Source organism: Saccopteryx bilineata, chromosome 1 (assembly GCF_036850765.1).
Source record: "Saccopteryx bilineata isolate mSacBil1 chromosome 1, mSacBil1_pri_phased_curated, whole genome shotgun sequence".
Lineage (NCBI taxonomy): Eukaryota > Metazoa > Chordata > Mammalia > Chiroptera > Emballonuridae > Saccopteryx > Saccopteryx bilineata.
In genome coordinates, this window is record NC_089490.1 from 278,006,522 (window position 1) to 278,023,702 (window position 17,181).

General features: G+C 44.4%; 1 protein-coding gene, 1 long non-coding RNA gene and 1 other non-coding gene across 3 annotated transcripts in view; 2 read left to right on the forward strand and 1 right to left on the reverse strand.

The window, feature by feature from the left end:
* Positions 1–1,552, reverse strand: part of SEMA5A (semaphorin 5A) — a 496,448-nt gene extending 494,896 nt beyond the window's left edge. The window contains exon 1 of the mRNA XM_066243560.1: positions 1,077–1,552. The gene's annotated coding sequence lies outside the window, so the exon portion shown is untranslated. The remainder of the gene's footprint in view (positions 1–1,076) is intronic.
* Positions 1,553–1,666: 114 nt separating this feature from the next.
* LOC136313314 (uncharacterized) lies at positions 1,667–5,661 on the forward strand. The gene is made up of 2 exons (XR_010727129.1): positions 1,667–1,981; positions 4,286–5,661. It is a non-coding gene; the product is annotated as an uncharacterized lncRNA (long non-coding RNA).
* On the forward strand, positions 4,119–4,188 carry LOC136321340 (small nucleolar RNA SNORD123). The gene has a single exon (XR_010728601.1). It is a non-coding gene; the product is annotated as a small nucleolar RNA SNORD123 (small nucleolar RNA).
* Positions 5,662–17,181: the final 11,520 nt, after the last annotated feature.

Sequence of the window (17,181 nt, forward strand, 5' to 3'; positions counted from 1 at the left end):
ACCCCCGCCCACTCACCCAGGACCTAGTCGCGGCTCTCAGCATCCTCACTCGCTCTTGCAGCGCTCGCTCTCAGCGCCCCCTTCCGGGGATCCCCGGGACGCCGCAGGCGCAGGAAAGTTAAATCCCAACTCTGGCCAGCCGCATCCAGGTACAAAGCGAGGAAAGGGCAAGGAGGTGGACGCGTTTCCCGCCAAAGCCCCGGGAATCCAGATCTGACTGTGTTAGGCCCCGCACCCGGCGCCGTGGACAGCGATCAGGAAAACATCACTCCTCGGCGGTGGATTCCGCGCACATCTTGGGAGGACCAGTTCCCTCCGGGCCCAGATCTGCCTCCAGCCCCGAAACCCTGAGCCAGAGGATGCGAAAACCGTGGAGCGGCGGGAAAATGCCCGCGGAAGAAGGTTCGCCTGCCAGCAGCCCATCGGGCCGGCGGTTCCCAAGGTCCCTACATCCCCGGCCGCGGCGTCCAGGGTGGCCCCCAGCCTCAATCTCCCTAATTAACCAAAGCGCTTGGCGGAGTTGAGCCCAAGTCCCACTGCCTACCGTGCGCCGCAAAACCACCGTAACTAGAACAGAAAAAGCTGCCCCAGCTGGGGGGGGGGGGGGGTGCTCCGAGGCAGCAGCTATGGGACTGCGAAGCCCCAGCCACTGGGAGCCCTGACCTTCGCTCCCGACTCTCCGAGTCTGGACGCGCGCCGGGTATGCGGGCACAGATCTCCACTGCACACCTTCCCGAGGTGCTGAGTAGGGGGTCCCGTCTCGCCCACCGACCAGTCGCCCATGGGGTCACTTCCGATTCTTACCTCTGCACGCTCAGGCCTCGGCAAAGGCAGGGACACAAACTTCCAGTCGCTTCACTAGCTCAACTGTGGGAACCCCCTCATTGATGGTAGTCCTCCTAATCCTGTACGCGCCACCACCCGCTGTTTACCGCTCAGGCCTGCAGATCTACCCTGCCCAAGATCAACATGACCCACCCGCTGACCACTGCCGCCCCCGGGTCCCGGCCAGGAACGCGACACCGCGGGGGCTGCAGCCAAGGCCACATAGGGATGGGGTGAGGGAATTTGCTCACCAGGTGCGATGCGCGCTCCTAGTGCCAGTCACCCTGCGCCTGGATCCCGGGCGAGGTCTGAGGATCTTCTTCAGCGCCCGGTGTGAGAAGTCGAGGCAGCAGCCTCTGCCGACCCTTGCTACTTCCCCAGAGCCGCCCCCAGTTAATACAATGCGGGCTGGGGGGCACCGGCTTCAGAGGCAGGCACACCGTCCCTGGGCGCGCGGCCGGCCGGGGGTGAGTAGGTTCGTTCCCAGTGGGGGAGACGGGCAAGGAGGCAAAGTTGGGTGTCCGAACTAGCTCCGCAGGGGAGCCCCCAGGATGGGGCACACGGACCGGGATACCCCCGCGGAGGGGAAATGGAGATTGAGGGCCGTTGCCCGGTAGGGGCCGTGGCCGGTCCGGGGCTGCGGAGCCCACCCGCGGTAGGAGGGCAGCGCACAGGAGCGACCGCAGCGAGAACTGCCGCCGCCAGCGCCGCCTTCCCCGATCGAGTACAGCCGCGCGAGCTAGGGGCGCCGAGCCGCCTCGCCCCGCCCCCGCCCCGCCCCTGCCGCCACGCCTCCTCCTCCCCCGCCCAGCCCGGGTGAAACCCGAGCGCTCCACCGGACGCCTGACCTCCCAGGGCCCCTCCCCCGACACCGCCCCTTCCCAGGACTGAACCCCTATCTGAGCCTCAGGAACCCCTGCACCCCTGGAGCCCCACTCTAGCCTCCCTGGGGTGAGCGCGTCCAAACCTGGACTTCCGCGGGCTCCCTCTCGCACCACGCAGAACTTGGGTGGCTCCCCGCCCCTGTCCCGCCGCTCGGACGTGGCTACTTTGATGGGGCGGGGGCAGGGGGTAGCTCAGTATAAAGGGCTGGGAGGCGGTGTTGGGTTGAGACCTAGACGTGGCGCGTCCACTCTGCCGGCGGCCTCTGCTCCAGGTACGTGAGTGTCCCCCGGCTGATTGCGGCCGTGAGGTGGGGGTGGGCAGGCGCTGCCAGTCCTCTCGGACTTGCGAGGTTGTAATCTTTTCCTTTTTGTGTACCATCCTCTTGCGGGTTCTGAGCTGGAAACTCTATAAAGACTGAGAGAGTCGTTGCGGGTTCTTGGAGGAGCGATTTGGGAGTAAACCTCCCTTCTAGTTCAGGTCGATTTCAGCGATGTTCAATCAGGGACGGGCAGGAACAATACAGGGAGTTAGGTCAGGGGTTCCGCAACTGGTACGCTGAGCGTTAAAATTGGAGCTCCCGAATGGACTAAGGGGCCAAATGTTACTTGTTGCACTTTTGAAGACTCTTTCCGCTCTATCGAGCAAGTACTCAGGTGCAAAGATTCATAACTGGAAAGTAAAGTACCATTCAAGACTCCTAGAATTTGATACTTTGTTGCAAAGCATCTGTTCAGAACTCAGAAGAGCGGGAAGTGACCCCTTCCTTCTGGATGAGGGTAGGGACAGTCTCTCTCAACCCTTTTTTTCTCCATCTGGGCTCAGAGAGTAGTTTTAAAGTTCTCCTTGCATAAGGAAACTCATGACCGACCTCACTGCTGTCCTGTTAGCTAGTGACATAGCATGTCTCTATGGTCTATGGTCTACATTCACATATCCCTACAGAACCTGAATGGGTTGTTGGGATGCCCCATACTGGACCACTGTGCCCGTAACTGTGCCATTGAGCTCACCTCTGCAACAAAGAACCCAGTCATATCCAAAAAAAGGACAATAGAAATACAAATTGACATTGATTTGTGTATGCTTTGTAGAAATATTTTTTAATGAAAGAATTAAATGAAAGCAATTCTGAGGGTTTCCATGGAAGCCCAGCCCAGCCCCAAATCCCCTCTTTCTCACACTGGTGCGGAGCTGCCTGTGTACTCAAGGCCTCACTCGGATTTCCTTTAAGTCATCCGGGAGGAAATGTCAGTAGCCGGGCACCTCTTTGAGAAGCTTTCTCCCCTGGGTTGTGGTGGGAGCACTCAGGCAGGTGCTAGTCGGCTGCCTGGCTCCTGAGACCTTACTGAACAGTGTTACCCTTCTCAGTTCTGTGTTTGGCATGAGAGGCACTAGCGCCATTCCTGACATTCCGATTCTCTTGCCTACGTGGCACAGAGGCTTAGGAACGCCCTGGGAAGAGGAGGCACCATGGGAGGAGGAGACAGCCAAGGTCTAGTCTGACTGATCTGCTCCTGGAGGGTGAGGGGGAGGGGAGGGAGAACATTACTTTACTCTTAACCTTACAGCCCTTGGGTACATGGATACCTTTGGTGCCCCAGCCTCAGGGCAAAGGGAGACAGAAATTAGTGTCCAGATGTGTAGTTAATCTTTGTCCTTGCCTGTCAACATTACAGTTACAGGCATGTACACTTTTTAAAAAATCTTGCCATTTAGAGAAAGCTAAGCAGTGGGGGAAAAGTACTTATCTACACTAATAACCCAGGAGTGCTGATAACATGTAACTCAATCAAGTATGTAACTTTATGTTCATATGGCAGAGGAAGGTCAATTTCACAAGGCAGTTTACAGGATACACCCAAGCATTGTTAAAATATGTATGTTTAGTGATAATGAGTTACAAACAAATTAATAATAAAGACAGACAAGAAACCAAATAATTCGAGTACGTCCTTAAAATGAAATGGCCCTACACTGCGGTGATTTCACCTTGTGACCTAGGGAAAGTTCCTTCACTTCCCTGAGTACCATCTGTTCACCTGGAACTTAAACCTCCCAGCAGGTGTGTCCTTTGTAAGCACTGAAAGAGAAAGAAGATGACGTAAATAAATACCCAGGGTCCAGCCCAGAAGTAGGCTGTCTGCAATGAAATTATTTTTAAAAATCCACAGGTGTTCCCTTGTTCCAAATGAAATTTCTGGGGCTTTTTTGTTTGTTTGTTTTTTAAGTTTTGCTCACTGAAGAACTTCCTACATTAAGCTTCTCGTCACATTGTAGAAGTGGAGGTGATAATTTCAAAACAGAACTGTTTAGTTCTCTTTTTAAAATAAAATCACAGCTCTCCCTAAACTGTTTTAGGTCATGCGTGCACACAATGTAAAAATAATGAGAAAATCAACTAAACATTAGGTGAAAATGATGAATTTTGGGGCGCTGATTCATGTGACCTGAAAAATGCCATCCATTTCCTGATTCACCTCAATTTCTGTGGTGATATGAGGGATCTCTTATGCCTCTGAAATAATTAACCGGTTTTGTCTTGTCTTTATTTTCCTCCCTTGTGCTTGAATTTCAGCTACATCCGCTACACGGCCACCTTAGAGGAGAGCAGCAGGGAGGGGGCTGAAGAGAAAGAATGTCACCTGGAGATGCAGCCGCTGCTGTGGTCAGGAGTGACCTTTAAGGGAATCCTCGATACCTGTGACTTCTACAACACACGAGGTTGTATTAGTGTCATGAAAAACCTCAGTCAGGAAGTCGTGGCCTATGGACATTCCATTTGAACTGGTTTTTCCTACAAATGAGCCAGAGGACACATTACAATCGTTATCCACAAGTGTTCCCTTTTTACTCCTGCTTTCCTTCTTTTAGATCCATAGCATCTGAGAATTGAAAAAACTGCTAGATTCTTTGATCAGCCCCATTAGTTTTTTTCATAAAATAGCCAAACATTGCTAAAACAATGCACAGTTTTATGCCTCACTAAGATTGCCTAGTACTGATTTTTGTTTATATACTGTTTTAAGTATTTGAGATACCCATGATATGGCTATAGATCATGATGTGATACTCCCCAAAATCTTCACAGGAGAAGAATCACCAAGTGGGGAGACTTCAGGGGGCTTCACCAGGGTTTTTGAGGTTTATTCTGCCCCTAGAAATGCTCACGCCCCCTCTAGTGTAGCGCCCACTCCCATGGCAGAGGTAAGCAAACCAGTTTTATTCAAAAACAACAGCCAGGACCTGAAACAGAATAGAAAATAGTTATGGCTCATTTGAGAATGGGCATAATTGGGCATGGGACAGAGTTTGGCATTCTGGACCTTAAACTGAAGGACCAAGGCAACCACAAGGGCACCTGTTCACCAGCCTCTGCCCGTCCATACACTGGACACTCACTCCATCATGCTCTCTCCTCTAGAATCTGTCCCAACCACACCCACCCTGTCAGGAATGGCCCAGGTCTGAAAGGGGCATGTTTTGCCACTGCCAGTTGTTCCATAGAGATTGACACAGAGCCACCTGGCCCTCAACCAACCCAGGTGAGCTTGCTCACCTTTGAGCTCTCTAGATCTCCACAGGTGAGAAGCACCTCTGGATGTATTTGCCTTGTCTTTATAGTTAAATTCCTAGATATATTTTTCTAGAAACCCAATTTCCTTAAAATAAAATTGTTGTGCTCAAAACACCTCAGTTGTCTTTTTTATAAGTATGGTGTAGGGAGAGGGAAAATGGTGGGTTTAAAAGATTTTTGAAATACCTAGAGGAAACGCAGATGGCTTCCTGAGTGTTATTTTCTGTTTATAAGTGAAGAATGGCTGTACTTTTAAAATAGATATGGTTGATGCTCCTTAATCAATGTCCTCTATATTCTTCTGTCTTTGAAAATAGAGATTTGGGGGGAAATTATGTAAATTTGTAAATAAATTTTCAAAAACAATGTTCATCCTACATAGATTTAGAAATACAAATTACTCTGCCTTAGTTTATTCCATCGTTACCTAGGGAAATTAACTCCTGAATGAAAAGGATATCTACTAAGTGAAATTGGCCAGTAGGCAGTCTCCTGAAGCAAAGAAGTGGGAAGATGAGCTGTCAAGGATCCCGTCACCCTTCTGTCAACTCTCATTTCAGACCCTCCTTTCCACTCCCATCCTGTAACCTTAATTCAGAATATCAAGCTTTCACCCAGAACACCAACACCTCCTAACTGGTCTGCAGGTCTCCCTGTGCCCCAGTCTATAATACTATACTACATTGATCGTCCCCAAACACACCCAACCCCATCACCCTTAATAACAGACCTGATTTTTTTTTTTTTTTTGAAGCTGGATACGGGGAGAGACAGTCAGACAGACTCCCGCATGTGCCCGACCGGGATCCACCCAGCATACCCACCAGGGGCAACGCTCTGCCCACCAGGGGGCGATGCTCTGCCCCGACCAGAGCCACTCTAGCGCCTGAGGCAGAGGCCAAGGAGCCATCCCAGCGCCCGGGCCATCTTTGCTCCAATGAAGCCTTGGCTGCGGGAGGGGAAGAGAGAGACAGAGAGGAAGGAGAGGGGGAGGGGTGGAGAAGCAGATGGGCACTTCTCCTGTGTGCCCTGGCCGGGAATCGAACCCGAGACTTCTGCACGCCAGGCCGACGTTCTACCACTGAGCCAACCAGCCAGGGCCAACAGACCTGATTTTATTTAAGTTGCAATCTGATCAGCCAAACAAGCAAAAAAAAACACCCCACTTAATGGAATTTAGCTATGACTGACAAGATGTAATTTAGTGGGATTCCGAGAAAGGCTTCATAAAAGCAACAACTGTGATATTTCGTGCCCTTTTCTCCTAAAACTGAGGGTCCATATGACTTTGATTAAATTTAGTTTTAAATCCTAGTTTTAAAAATCATCTCTCTTCTACGTATATCTTAGAGACCTAGCATTTCCCCCAGATAATCAGCAACCCCTGAGGCAGAAGACAGTAGCCTGGACCTGACTAGTGATCACAGTGTCCAGACCTCTAGCAGGCTGAAGATAACATCTTCACCTAAGTTATGTCTCAGTTCCTGAGCCCTAAGTGGAATGACCCCCTGGCTACATTCCCCTGAGCCTAGACAGAGGGACTCCAGAAAAGACCTCAAAGCTGTTCATTAGACCTAAAGAAATGATTTATTACCTTACCTCACCTTTGGTCAATCTGTTCCAAATATGACCCCGAACTCCTAAACCACAGTGTTTTGTAATTTGCCCTATACATATAATCTGTAGCCTACTCTACATCTGGGAGTCAGATCTTTAGTATTAGCTCCCCTGTCTGGATTGGCCAATTCAATGTTAAACTATTTTTCGTTCTATCTTGCAGACTCCTGCTCATGCATTTCTTTGGGCCGGTGTGCACAGGCAGTCTTACCCAAGAAATAACATTGGGGTCCCAGTAACATCCCACTTCTGAATTCCTGCCTGGAACCTGACTTTGATAGTTGAAATTCCAGCCAACATACAGGACTGTATGGTAACCTTAAGGTAGAACATTAAAGTTGAAAAAAGGAACCTGAATTTCTGGAAACCCTCTGGAGCCCCATCTCAGCCATAGGCATCACCTCCAGACTTCACACAGGAGAAAATCACATTCCCTTTTGGTTTTTTCCCTCTCTATTTCCCTTCCGGGGTTAGCAGGAGAATGTGAATCCTAACAGAAGGTATAAGGTCCTTCCAGATCTGACATCCCAGAATGTGAATCCTAACAGAAGGTATAAGGTCCTTCCAGATCTGACATCCCTGCATTGTTATCCCAACATCATGACCCGTGCAGACCTCCCTCTGGCTCTGCTTTCCTGCTGCCAGCCCAGTTGGTTGGACAGCACGTGCCCTGGCACTGAGCTGCAGCATTAAAAATAGAATAGAGCAACATGGAGCCAATCCTTGCCCTTGTAGGAATTACAGTCTTTGGGGGAGAGGTCGCTATCAAGGACTGATCCCACAGTATGTAATCAAAAGCTCTGACAAATGCTAGGGAAGACACGGTTAGGGGTGTCTGGTTTAGCCTGGAGAGTCAGGACGAGCATCCCTGAAGGAGGCATGTGAACTGACATTTGAATGAGCAATGAATGACTAACAAGTAAATGGGGAAGGGAGTGAGATTTCAGGGAATAGTGGAAATATTTTAGAACTTAATTCAAACACACTTGTTAAAACACCAAGGATGATAATATAATTGAAAAAAAAATAAAAAATACCAACAGATATAATCTTTTAAAACAGTAGAGACCAAAAAAAATGAAATAAGATAACTTGATCAATTAGTAGAAGGCTGAAAAGGAAAAGAAGACAAATGACAAGAAAAAATATATAGAAAAAGAAGAACTAGTAAAATTTCAGTAAACACTTAAAATCCAGTTATACCCAAAAGCACAATAACACAATGGGAAAAAGTATGCCAGTCAAAATAATAAAGCTAGGCTCAATACATATCAGAAATATAAATTTTTAAAGCTAAGATCTTTTTCAGTAAAATTTACTATTGAAAGAAGATTCAGTTCATTAGGAAATACAAGTGTGTATGCAACTAACAAAATGGTTTCAAAATATAAAAAGAAAATCTACAAAATTATAAGAAAAATTGTCAAATCCACAGTTACTGATGGAGCACGTTTCTCTCACTAACTGGTTTCACAGAGGGGAAAATGGTATAAATTTAGATATCCTGAGAAAAACAACTATCAAGTTTTCATGCAAGATTTACAAAAATTAAGTAAGTCTATAGCCACAAAGCAAGACTCAATGAATTCTGAATAATCAGTACCATTCACTTAAGTAACAAATTAATTATTAAATAAAATATTTAAAATATTTTATATTTGTCAATTGTAAGCAAAATTTCTAATAATACATGGGACATAGAAGACAGTGAAAATCAGAAATATTTATGTTTTGTATGAGAATACAACATAAAAAATCTTATGTGATAGAGCTAAAGCAGTATTTACAGAGAAAGACTTAAGTACTTATACTATTTTAGGAAAGAAGGACTGAAATTGACAAGCTAAAAGTCCATCTCAAAAAAGTCAGAAATAGAAAAGAGCAAAGGGAAATAACTTAGTAAATATCACATATTAATAAATAATATAAAGGTATATTGCCTACAGTTTTAATAGAAAATCAACAACATCAAAGCTATTTAAAAATATGTTTAATAAAATAGACAAACCTCTGGTAATATATATAATTCACTAGAAAAATGTAGCTTTAGAAATCTAAAGAGGAAATAAGGATTCAAATATAGTTGCAATCATTTAAATAAACAATCAGTAAATACATAACAAGTAAAACAAAGAGTTCTGGATGGTTTTCCAGGAAGAATCTACCAAATACTCAAGACACTATTAATCCCTATTTTATAAAAGTAATCCTGCCTGATCTGTGGTGGCGCAGTGGATAAGGTATCAACCTGGAATGCTGAGGTCTCTGGTACAAAACCCCATGCTTGTTGGGCCAAGGCACACATACAAGAAGCAACTACTATGAGTTGTTTCTCGCTCCTCCCCCACCGCCTTTCTCTCTTTTTCCTCTCTCTAAAAATCAATAAATTAAATATTTTTTAAAAAAAGTTATTCTAAAGAATATAAATCACAGGCCAAACTCCCCAAAATTCAAGGATGATGTTTTATCACTAGAAAACATACTAATATACGGTAAATGATCTATCTCATTGTCAACATAAAAAAAGTCCAAAGCTGTAAGAATCTTTTATGAGTTAATTTGAGCCAAACTGACAATTGCTGGGAAATAAAATCTGAACAGATTGAGAATATGCTCTGGAAGTAGTAGTTACCACTTATTTTATATATTAGAATCAAAGGGGAAGATGTAAAGTGGTTACATGAAATCCACTGGTGACAGATTAGGGAGGCAGGGAAAGCAAAGTGGGAAATCTCTGGGATTGGATAAAAATGTAAAGGAATAGACACAAACTTCTTTTACATTTATGGGTAGAAGATAGTTAACAGTCAACAATTTACAGGGTAACTATAACAATGAGGAGATTTGTGGGCTCAACTCTGGTGGTTGTGCCCTGAGGGGTCTGGAGAAAGAAAGGGAATTACCCAGAATTCCAAAGCTGAATTTTCCTAGATGCAAATAGACAAAAGACAGGCACAGTTAAGGTAAAGACTGACCTTTAACAGGGAAGCTACAGGTCTGAGACAGGACTACCTGCCATGACCTGCTTTTAGTTAGTAAGTTTTCATTTCAGATTGTAAGGCCAGTGGCTGCCACCATTGTGGTCATGCAGGTTCTCACTGAATTTGGACAGACAGGAAAGAAACAGTGGAGCCAAGAAATGGTGGGCCATTTCTTTATTAAAGTCTGGCTGATGAGCAAATAGGCAGGGAAAACACTTATTTTTCATTTAGGGCTCCCAAAGCCACTGACAAATTCTCCGGTTCCACAACCAGGAGAATCTTCTGTGGTTCCTCCTAGAATCAAAGGCCCCACAAGTCTCAGCTCTGTTTCCCCATCTTCTCTCTCTCTCTCTCTCTCTCTCTCTCTCTCTCTCTCTGTCTCTTCCAAAACTGGCTTCTTCAGCACTCTGCATTCTCTCTGCTTTCCCTGCAAACCTGGCTGAGCTCACAAAGACCCCGCCTCCAACAAGCATTAACAAAGCAATGGCCCCTCCCAAGCAGGAATGCAATCCACAATTTGCAATCAACTGCCCTGTTCTGAGGACAAGCACACACATCACTGTCCAGCGCCATTTTTTAACAATAAAAGTGAGCAAACTCAAAAAATACAAATTTTACAAACTCATTTGTCCAACACAGATCATCTCATGTGGTTACTTTCAGTCCCTGAGTTTATAAGGCAACCATGCTGGCCTCCTCTGAGCTTGTCAGGTTTAGTATGTGGCCCTTTATCTTCCACGCCATCAACAAAATACAGAATAATCACTTTGCCTGACCAGGTAGGTGGTGGCACAGTGGCTACAGTGTCAGCCTGGAACACAGAGGATCCAGGTTCGAAAACCCAAGGTTGCAGGCTTAAGTGTGGGCTCATCTGGTTTGAGCACAGGGCACTGGTTTGAGCATGAGATCATAGACATGACCACATCATTACTGGATTGAGCCCAAAGGTCACTGGCTTGAAGCCCAAGGTCAGTGGCTTGAAGCCTAAAGGTCGCTGGCTTGAGCTCAAGGAATCTGGCTTGAGCAGGGGTCAATCACTGTCTGGCCAGTAGGCACAGCCACCACTACAGCCTCCTGGCCCACGCAGGTTCGCATTTGATTTGGACAGATGGTAACGAAACAATGGAGCCAAGAACTGGTGGGCCATTACCTTTAATCCTAGCTTGCACCCAGTGGGCAAGAAATACACACAGTGGGAAAACACTTCCCTTTCCATTCAGGGCTCCCAAAGCCACTGACTTATCTGAGTTTCCTAGAATCAAAAGTTCTACCTCACCAGTCTTATTCACCTCTGTTCCCCATCTCCTTCTCTCTGCACAAACTCTGCACTAACTGGCTTCTCCTTCAGCACTCCACCATCTTGGCTGCCTCTCCTCTCCTCCACGTGGCCTTTCTCTGCTTTTCTCCAGCATGGGCTCCTCTGCCCCATTTTATAGTATAGAAATCAAAACCTTTAGTCCAATATACAAACAAGGAAGTCTCTGATACAAAGTCACTTATCTGAAGCATAATGGGATTCCTCATGAGAGTGCACCACCCCACATCATGCAATAGTCAAGGGTGTGGGGAGAATCTTAGTGTTGAGAAGATCTTACTAATAAAAGGGTGGAAAAGGCTTAGTCTTAAAACTAAGACTTAGGCTATCATGACCTTGTTGTCTGCTTATAGCCTGTGCCCCACACCCAATACAAACTATAAGCGAGCAAACATATATATCATATTTACAAACTTATTTGACCCATACTCACTCTGCTGGAGCCCCCCTGTCAAGGCACATATGAAAAAGCAATCAATGAACAACTTAGGTGCCACAAATAAAAAACTGATGCTTCTCATCTCTCTCCCTTCCTGTCTCTCTGTCCCTATCTGTCCCTTTCTCTTGTCTCTCTCTGTCTCTCTCTTTTTGAGAGAGACAGAGAGAGAGAGAAAGAGAGAGAAAGGAAGGAAGGAAGGAAGGAAGGAAGGAAGGAAGGAAGGAAGGAAGGAAAGACAGACCTGGTCCTTGCCGGTTGGCTCAGCGGTAGAGAGTTGGCCCAGAATGTGGAAGTCCCGGGTTCAATTACTGGTCAGGGCACACAGGAGAAGTGCCCATCTGCTTCTCCACCCTTCCCCCTCCCCTTCCTCTCTATCTCTCTCTTCCCCTCCCAAAGCCAAGGCTCCATTGGAGCAAAGTTGGACCAGGCGCTGAGGATGGCTCCATAGTCTCTGGTTCAGGTGCTAGAATGGCTCCAGTTGCAATGGAGCAACACCCCAGATGGTCAGAGCATCGCCCCCTGGTGGGCATGCCAGGTGGATCCTTGTTGGGCTCATGTGGGAGTCTGTCTGCCTGCCTCTCCCCACTTCTAACTTCAGAAAATACAAAAACAAACAAACAAAATAAAAACAATTAAAAGAAAAAAGAAAAACCACTTCAACAGCTACATAATACAACTTCATAAAATTTAACATGTATTTATAAGTTAGAAAAACTTTCTTAGCTATTAGACTAGTAATAAAAAGGAATTACCATATTTCTCATGTATAAGATGCACCTTAATTTGGGGGCCCAAATTTTTTTTAAAAATGTATTACATAAAGTTATTGAACTCAAGTTTTATTTGTCATAAAATTCATACAACTCCTCATCACTGTCAAAGCTCCCATTCATTAGTTTGTTCTTATCTGTGCCTGATGACGAATCACTGTCTTCAACAATGAATGCAAAAACAAGTACAAAAAAAGTGGGAAATGCAAGTAAAAAAATCTACAACCATTGTATAAGATGCACCCAGTTTTTAGACCCCAAATTATTCAAGAAAAGGTGCATCTTATACATGGAAAAATACAGTAACCTAATTTGATAAAATCCAAAAAATCAAGGAACTTCACATTTAATTGTGAAAAGGTAAATAATCACTTGAAAGGGAAGATGGAGACAAGCATGCACATATCAAGGCTTCTGTTCAACACTGAACTAATTGGTTGAAAAGTGTTGGCAGGAAAACTTTCTCTTTACTTCCATTAGTTCTTTCTGGCTGGTTGAATAATTCAAATGATATATAGCAGATTAACAAGAGAAAACCAAATTTTAATTCACATAAGCATGGACATTCCAAAGACAATGAGGCAAAATTAGATAAATACGTCATCTTGGATTAAGGAGAGGCACTTTACAAGTAAATGAGAAAGCAAACAATGGTAAACAAATACATGCAGGGTCACGGAGAAAGAATGGCACAGGGGAAATCTGGAGTTAGAGATTTTTGCTTGGATCCTCCCTGTCTGCCACACTTCATTCATATGTGCTCAAGTGTCTGTACTAAACTTTCTTTTCTGCCCTGGCTGGATGGTGCGGTGGTTGGAGCATGGTCCCCATATGCAGCAGTGGCTGGTTTGGTTCCCAGTCAGGGCACATACAAAGATAGATTGATGTTGCTGTCTCTTTCTCTCTTTCTCCCTTTCTCTCTCTCTAAAAATCAATTTTTAAAAAAAGGGTTCTCTTTCTGAAACTGTTTCTTTACCTGGATTCCTTCAGGCAGGTACAGGAAGGGGTGGGGTGGGGGCAGGGAGTGTGAAAAACTCTTCCTGAGTTTATTGGGCTTTAATTGTTTTCAGCTGGAAATAATCTGCACTCCAGGGGGGCACTCTGGGGAGACTCACTCCTGAGTCCCCCTTACCCTGACAAAAAGAAGAAACAATATAATTGTCTCCAGTAAAAGCACTTAAAAACATTTACAGATAAATAATTAGAAGAAAGTTCTACAAATCTGCTAGACTCTCAATACACAAATCAATTGTGTTCCCATAAACCAGCAGCAAATATGAGAAAATATAATTTAGAAAAGATAATATGAACAAAAAAGATCAATAAGTTACCTAAGAAGAATTTTGGCAAAGATATGTTGGGCCTTTGTGGAAAACTTATAAAACTAGCCTGACCAGGCGGTTGCTCAGTGGATAGAGTGTCTGATTGGGATGTGGAGGACCCAGGTTTGAGATCCCGAGGTCGCCAGCTTGAGCGCAGGCTCATCTGGTTTGAGCAAGGCCCACCAGCTTGATCCCAAGGTCGCTGGCTCGAGCAAGGGGTTACTCGGTCTGCTGTAGCCCCCCAGTAAAGGCACATATGAGAAATCAATCAATGAACTACTAAGGAACTGCAACAAAGAATTGATGTTTCTCATCTCTCTCCCTTCCTGTCTGTCCCTCTCTCTGGCTCTCTCTGTCTCTGCCACAAAAAAAAAAAAACAAAAACCTTATGAAACTAAATTGAAAGATCCTAAAGAAAGTCTAGATAAATTGATGCTATCCTACATTTATGTGTGGGATGATTTAGTATATAACATCTTGAATATTAAATATTCATTCAGAAAACCCATACTCCCCGAATTCATCCTTAAGTATAATGTAGATGCAATCAAAATCTCACTGGCTGTACAGAACTTAAGTATGTAGATCATAAAATTTATAAGCAAGGCAAGATCACAGGTCTAAGAGTGGTTAAGGAATTTCTAAAGAAAATGAACAAGGTAGGGAGGAGTCATAAGGTATCAACACTGTTTATAAAGCTGTAGAAATTAAGACACTGAGATACTGGCACAGGGATGGACGAAGAGAACATGACAGAAGGCTCATAAACAGACCCACATATGCCATCTTTGACATGTGACAAAAAGGCTTAGTGGGAAGAGGTGGGACTCAATAAATGGGTCTAGAACAAGTGACAACCCTGGTGGAAAAACATTGAATTAGAAACCTCCCTCAAGCCATCCATAGAAATGACTTCAAAGTGTATTAAAGCTAAAGTGAGAAAACATTAAAACATTAAGGAAAACATAGAAGACGCTATCTCTATGACCTCTGGGTAGGGAAACAGTTCTCAAAATAAAAGGCCAGCCATAAAGAAAAAAAAAATCAATACAGCAAACAACAGTAAAGTTTAGAACTTCCATATGATGAAATATAACTTAGAAGCAAGCCGCAGCCTGGGAGAATTTTCAGTGCATACAACTGACAAAAGATGATAGGCAGAATATATTTTCAAACTCCTCCCAATCCACTGGAGAAAGTGGAAGCAATAGAAAAATGTGCAGATGAAACAGGAAGCTCAACAGCCAATAAACATTAGAACAGACTACAGCCTCCCTAATAATCATGGAGATTTAATTAAAACAATATGGCATCATGCCATACCAATCAGATTGGCAATAATAAAAACGTCTGGTGATACCAACTGCTACCGGATATTGGCAAGGGAAACTTTAGAGGTGTAAATTGGTACAATCACTTGGGAAAGCATTTTGGCCACTCTTGTCAAGTTAAAAATGTCCGCTCCATACAGCCCTGTTGGCAAAGCTGCAGAGGACATGCAGTATAATGCCAGTTTATTAAACTATTAAACAAGAAATCGTATCTATATAATGTATGAATACACACACAGTACGTAGTTAAGTAGCACAGAAATGATAAACACTACATTCAGGTTGTTTATCTGGAGTAATGGGCAGGGCACAGAGCTTGTGAAAAAATGAAAATTTTTATCTGTTATTCTGTTTTCCATTTTTAAAAAATAGGATATGAAGCAAATATTGAAAAATGTTAAGATTGGATAGAGCTGATCTGACAGGTGTTTGTTAGATTATCCTTTTCTGTATGCTCACAAAATGTCATAATTCCATAAAGAAGGTTAATCGGGAATAAGGAAGTGCAGAGAGTGGGCAGAGGAAGCTCATTAGAGCAGTTTGTCCTGAAGAGGAACAAAGAACCTGGTAGCAGCTGGAGCGACGTGAGCACAGTCAGCTCTTCTTTAAAGTGGGTCATTGGAAGCATGTTTATACATTGATTGAAATACCTTCAGAGACAGAGAGAAGTTGCCTTGCAGCAGAGAGACAAGGTAATCCCAGAAAGAAAGATCTGCAAAGATAAGAAACAAGAGAATTTGTGTTTGGAGAGAGCAGGGGCTGTCTTAGCATAGTCACAGAGAGAACCAAGGGAAGCCAGGCACAGGCAGGAATGGAAGTTTTGCTGGTGCAGATGAAGACCTGCCCCTCTAAGAACTTTTGTTTATTTTCCTAAGGAAGTAGTCCCCCTGCAGTATGGAAGAGGATTGATTCCAGGACTTCTCCACCCTCCCCCAACACTAAAATCTGCAGATGCTCAAATCCCTTACATAATACAGCATAGTATTTGCCTATGACCTATGCACACCCTTCCATTTACTTTAAATCATCTCTGGGTTACTTATAATACCTAATACAAGGTAAATGCTATGTAAATACTTGCTGGACTGTATTGTTCAGAGAATGATGACAAGGAAAAAGTCTGTACATGGACAGACACAGCTATCTTAGGCCTGTCTACATAGTACACATCAGCAACAAGATAACATTTTTCCTAATATTTTCTATCCGCAGTTGGTTGAATCCATGATGAAAAACCCACAGATAAGAAGGACCAACTGTATAAGGTCAGGGCTGAGTGGGAAGTAGGCAGAGGGCATGAATGTTACAGAAGAGAAGCAACGCTATAACATCAACGTCTTGGAAATCAGGAAAACAAGCGTGACTGTAATCTCCAAGCTACACTGAGTGACCAGTTGCAGCTTGTGCTCATCATTTTAAAATTAATTCCATCCATATTATAGTGGAATTTTCTCCAGCAAAGTTCAGCATTTCAGGGTCATATGCAGAGAAGGGCAATGATGGGTCCATCCAGAAGATAGCTTCTCCGGGTAACAGAAAAAGAGAGAAGCAGGAAAGCTGAAGATATTTGCAAGAAAGTGACTTAAGGATGGTCATGCAATGCAAGCTAACCAAAAGGACATGGAGACAAAAATGACGATGGTGTCAATGGACTGGAGGACAAAATGAGGTCAGGGAATCATTGCAGTAGGAACCTGGAGAAGTGAACAAGAGAAGTTGTTATGGGGGGTGGGGAGGCAGAGGAGGTAAAGTGGTTGAAGGTGTGTCCATGACAACGGGGAATGAGGTGGAGAAGTTAATGGTGTTGAAAGCAGATAGGACAGATGTGTCATAGAACAGAATGCCAGCATCTTAGATATGTGCCCAATGTTGATGTTAAAGTTACCAGGAGGGATCTTCAGTGAATGCAGCAGTGGGATGATACAGAAAGTTCAGGAGACAGCAGCCAGAAGCAAGTAATTACTTCTGTCAACATTTTATAGAGTTTGAAAATGTGGTTCAGAGAGGATGTGCCTCTACGAAGCAACATGCAAACTAATAACCAGAGGAACCCAGAAGTGTTTGACTTCAACTCTGTCCTCTTTCTTCTATACCAGCCTTTTAATACAAGTTTCAACACAGT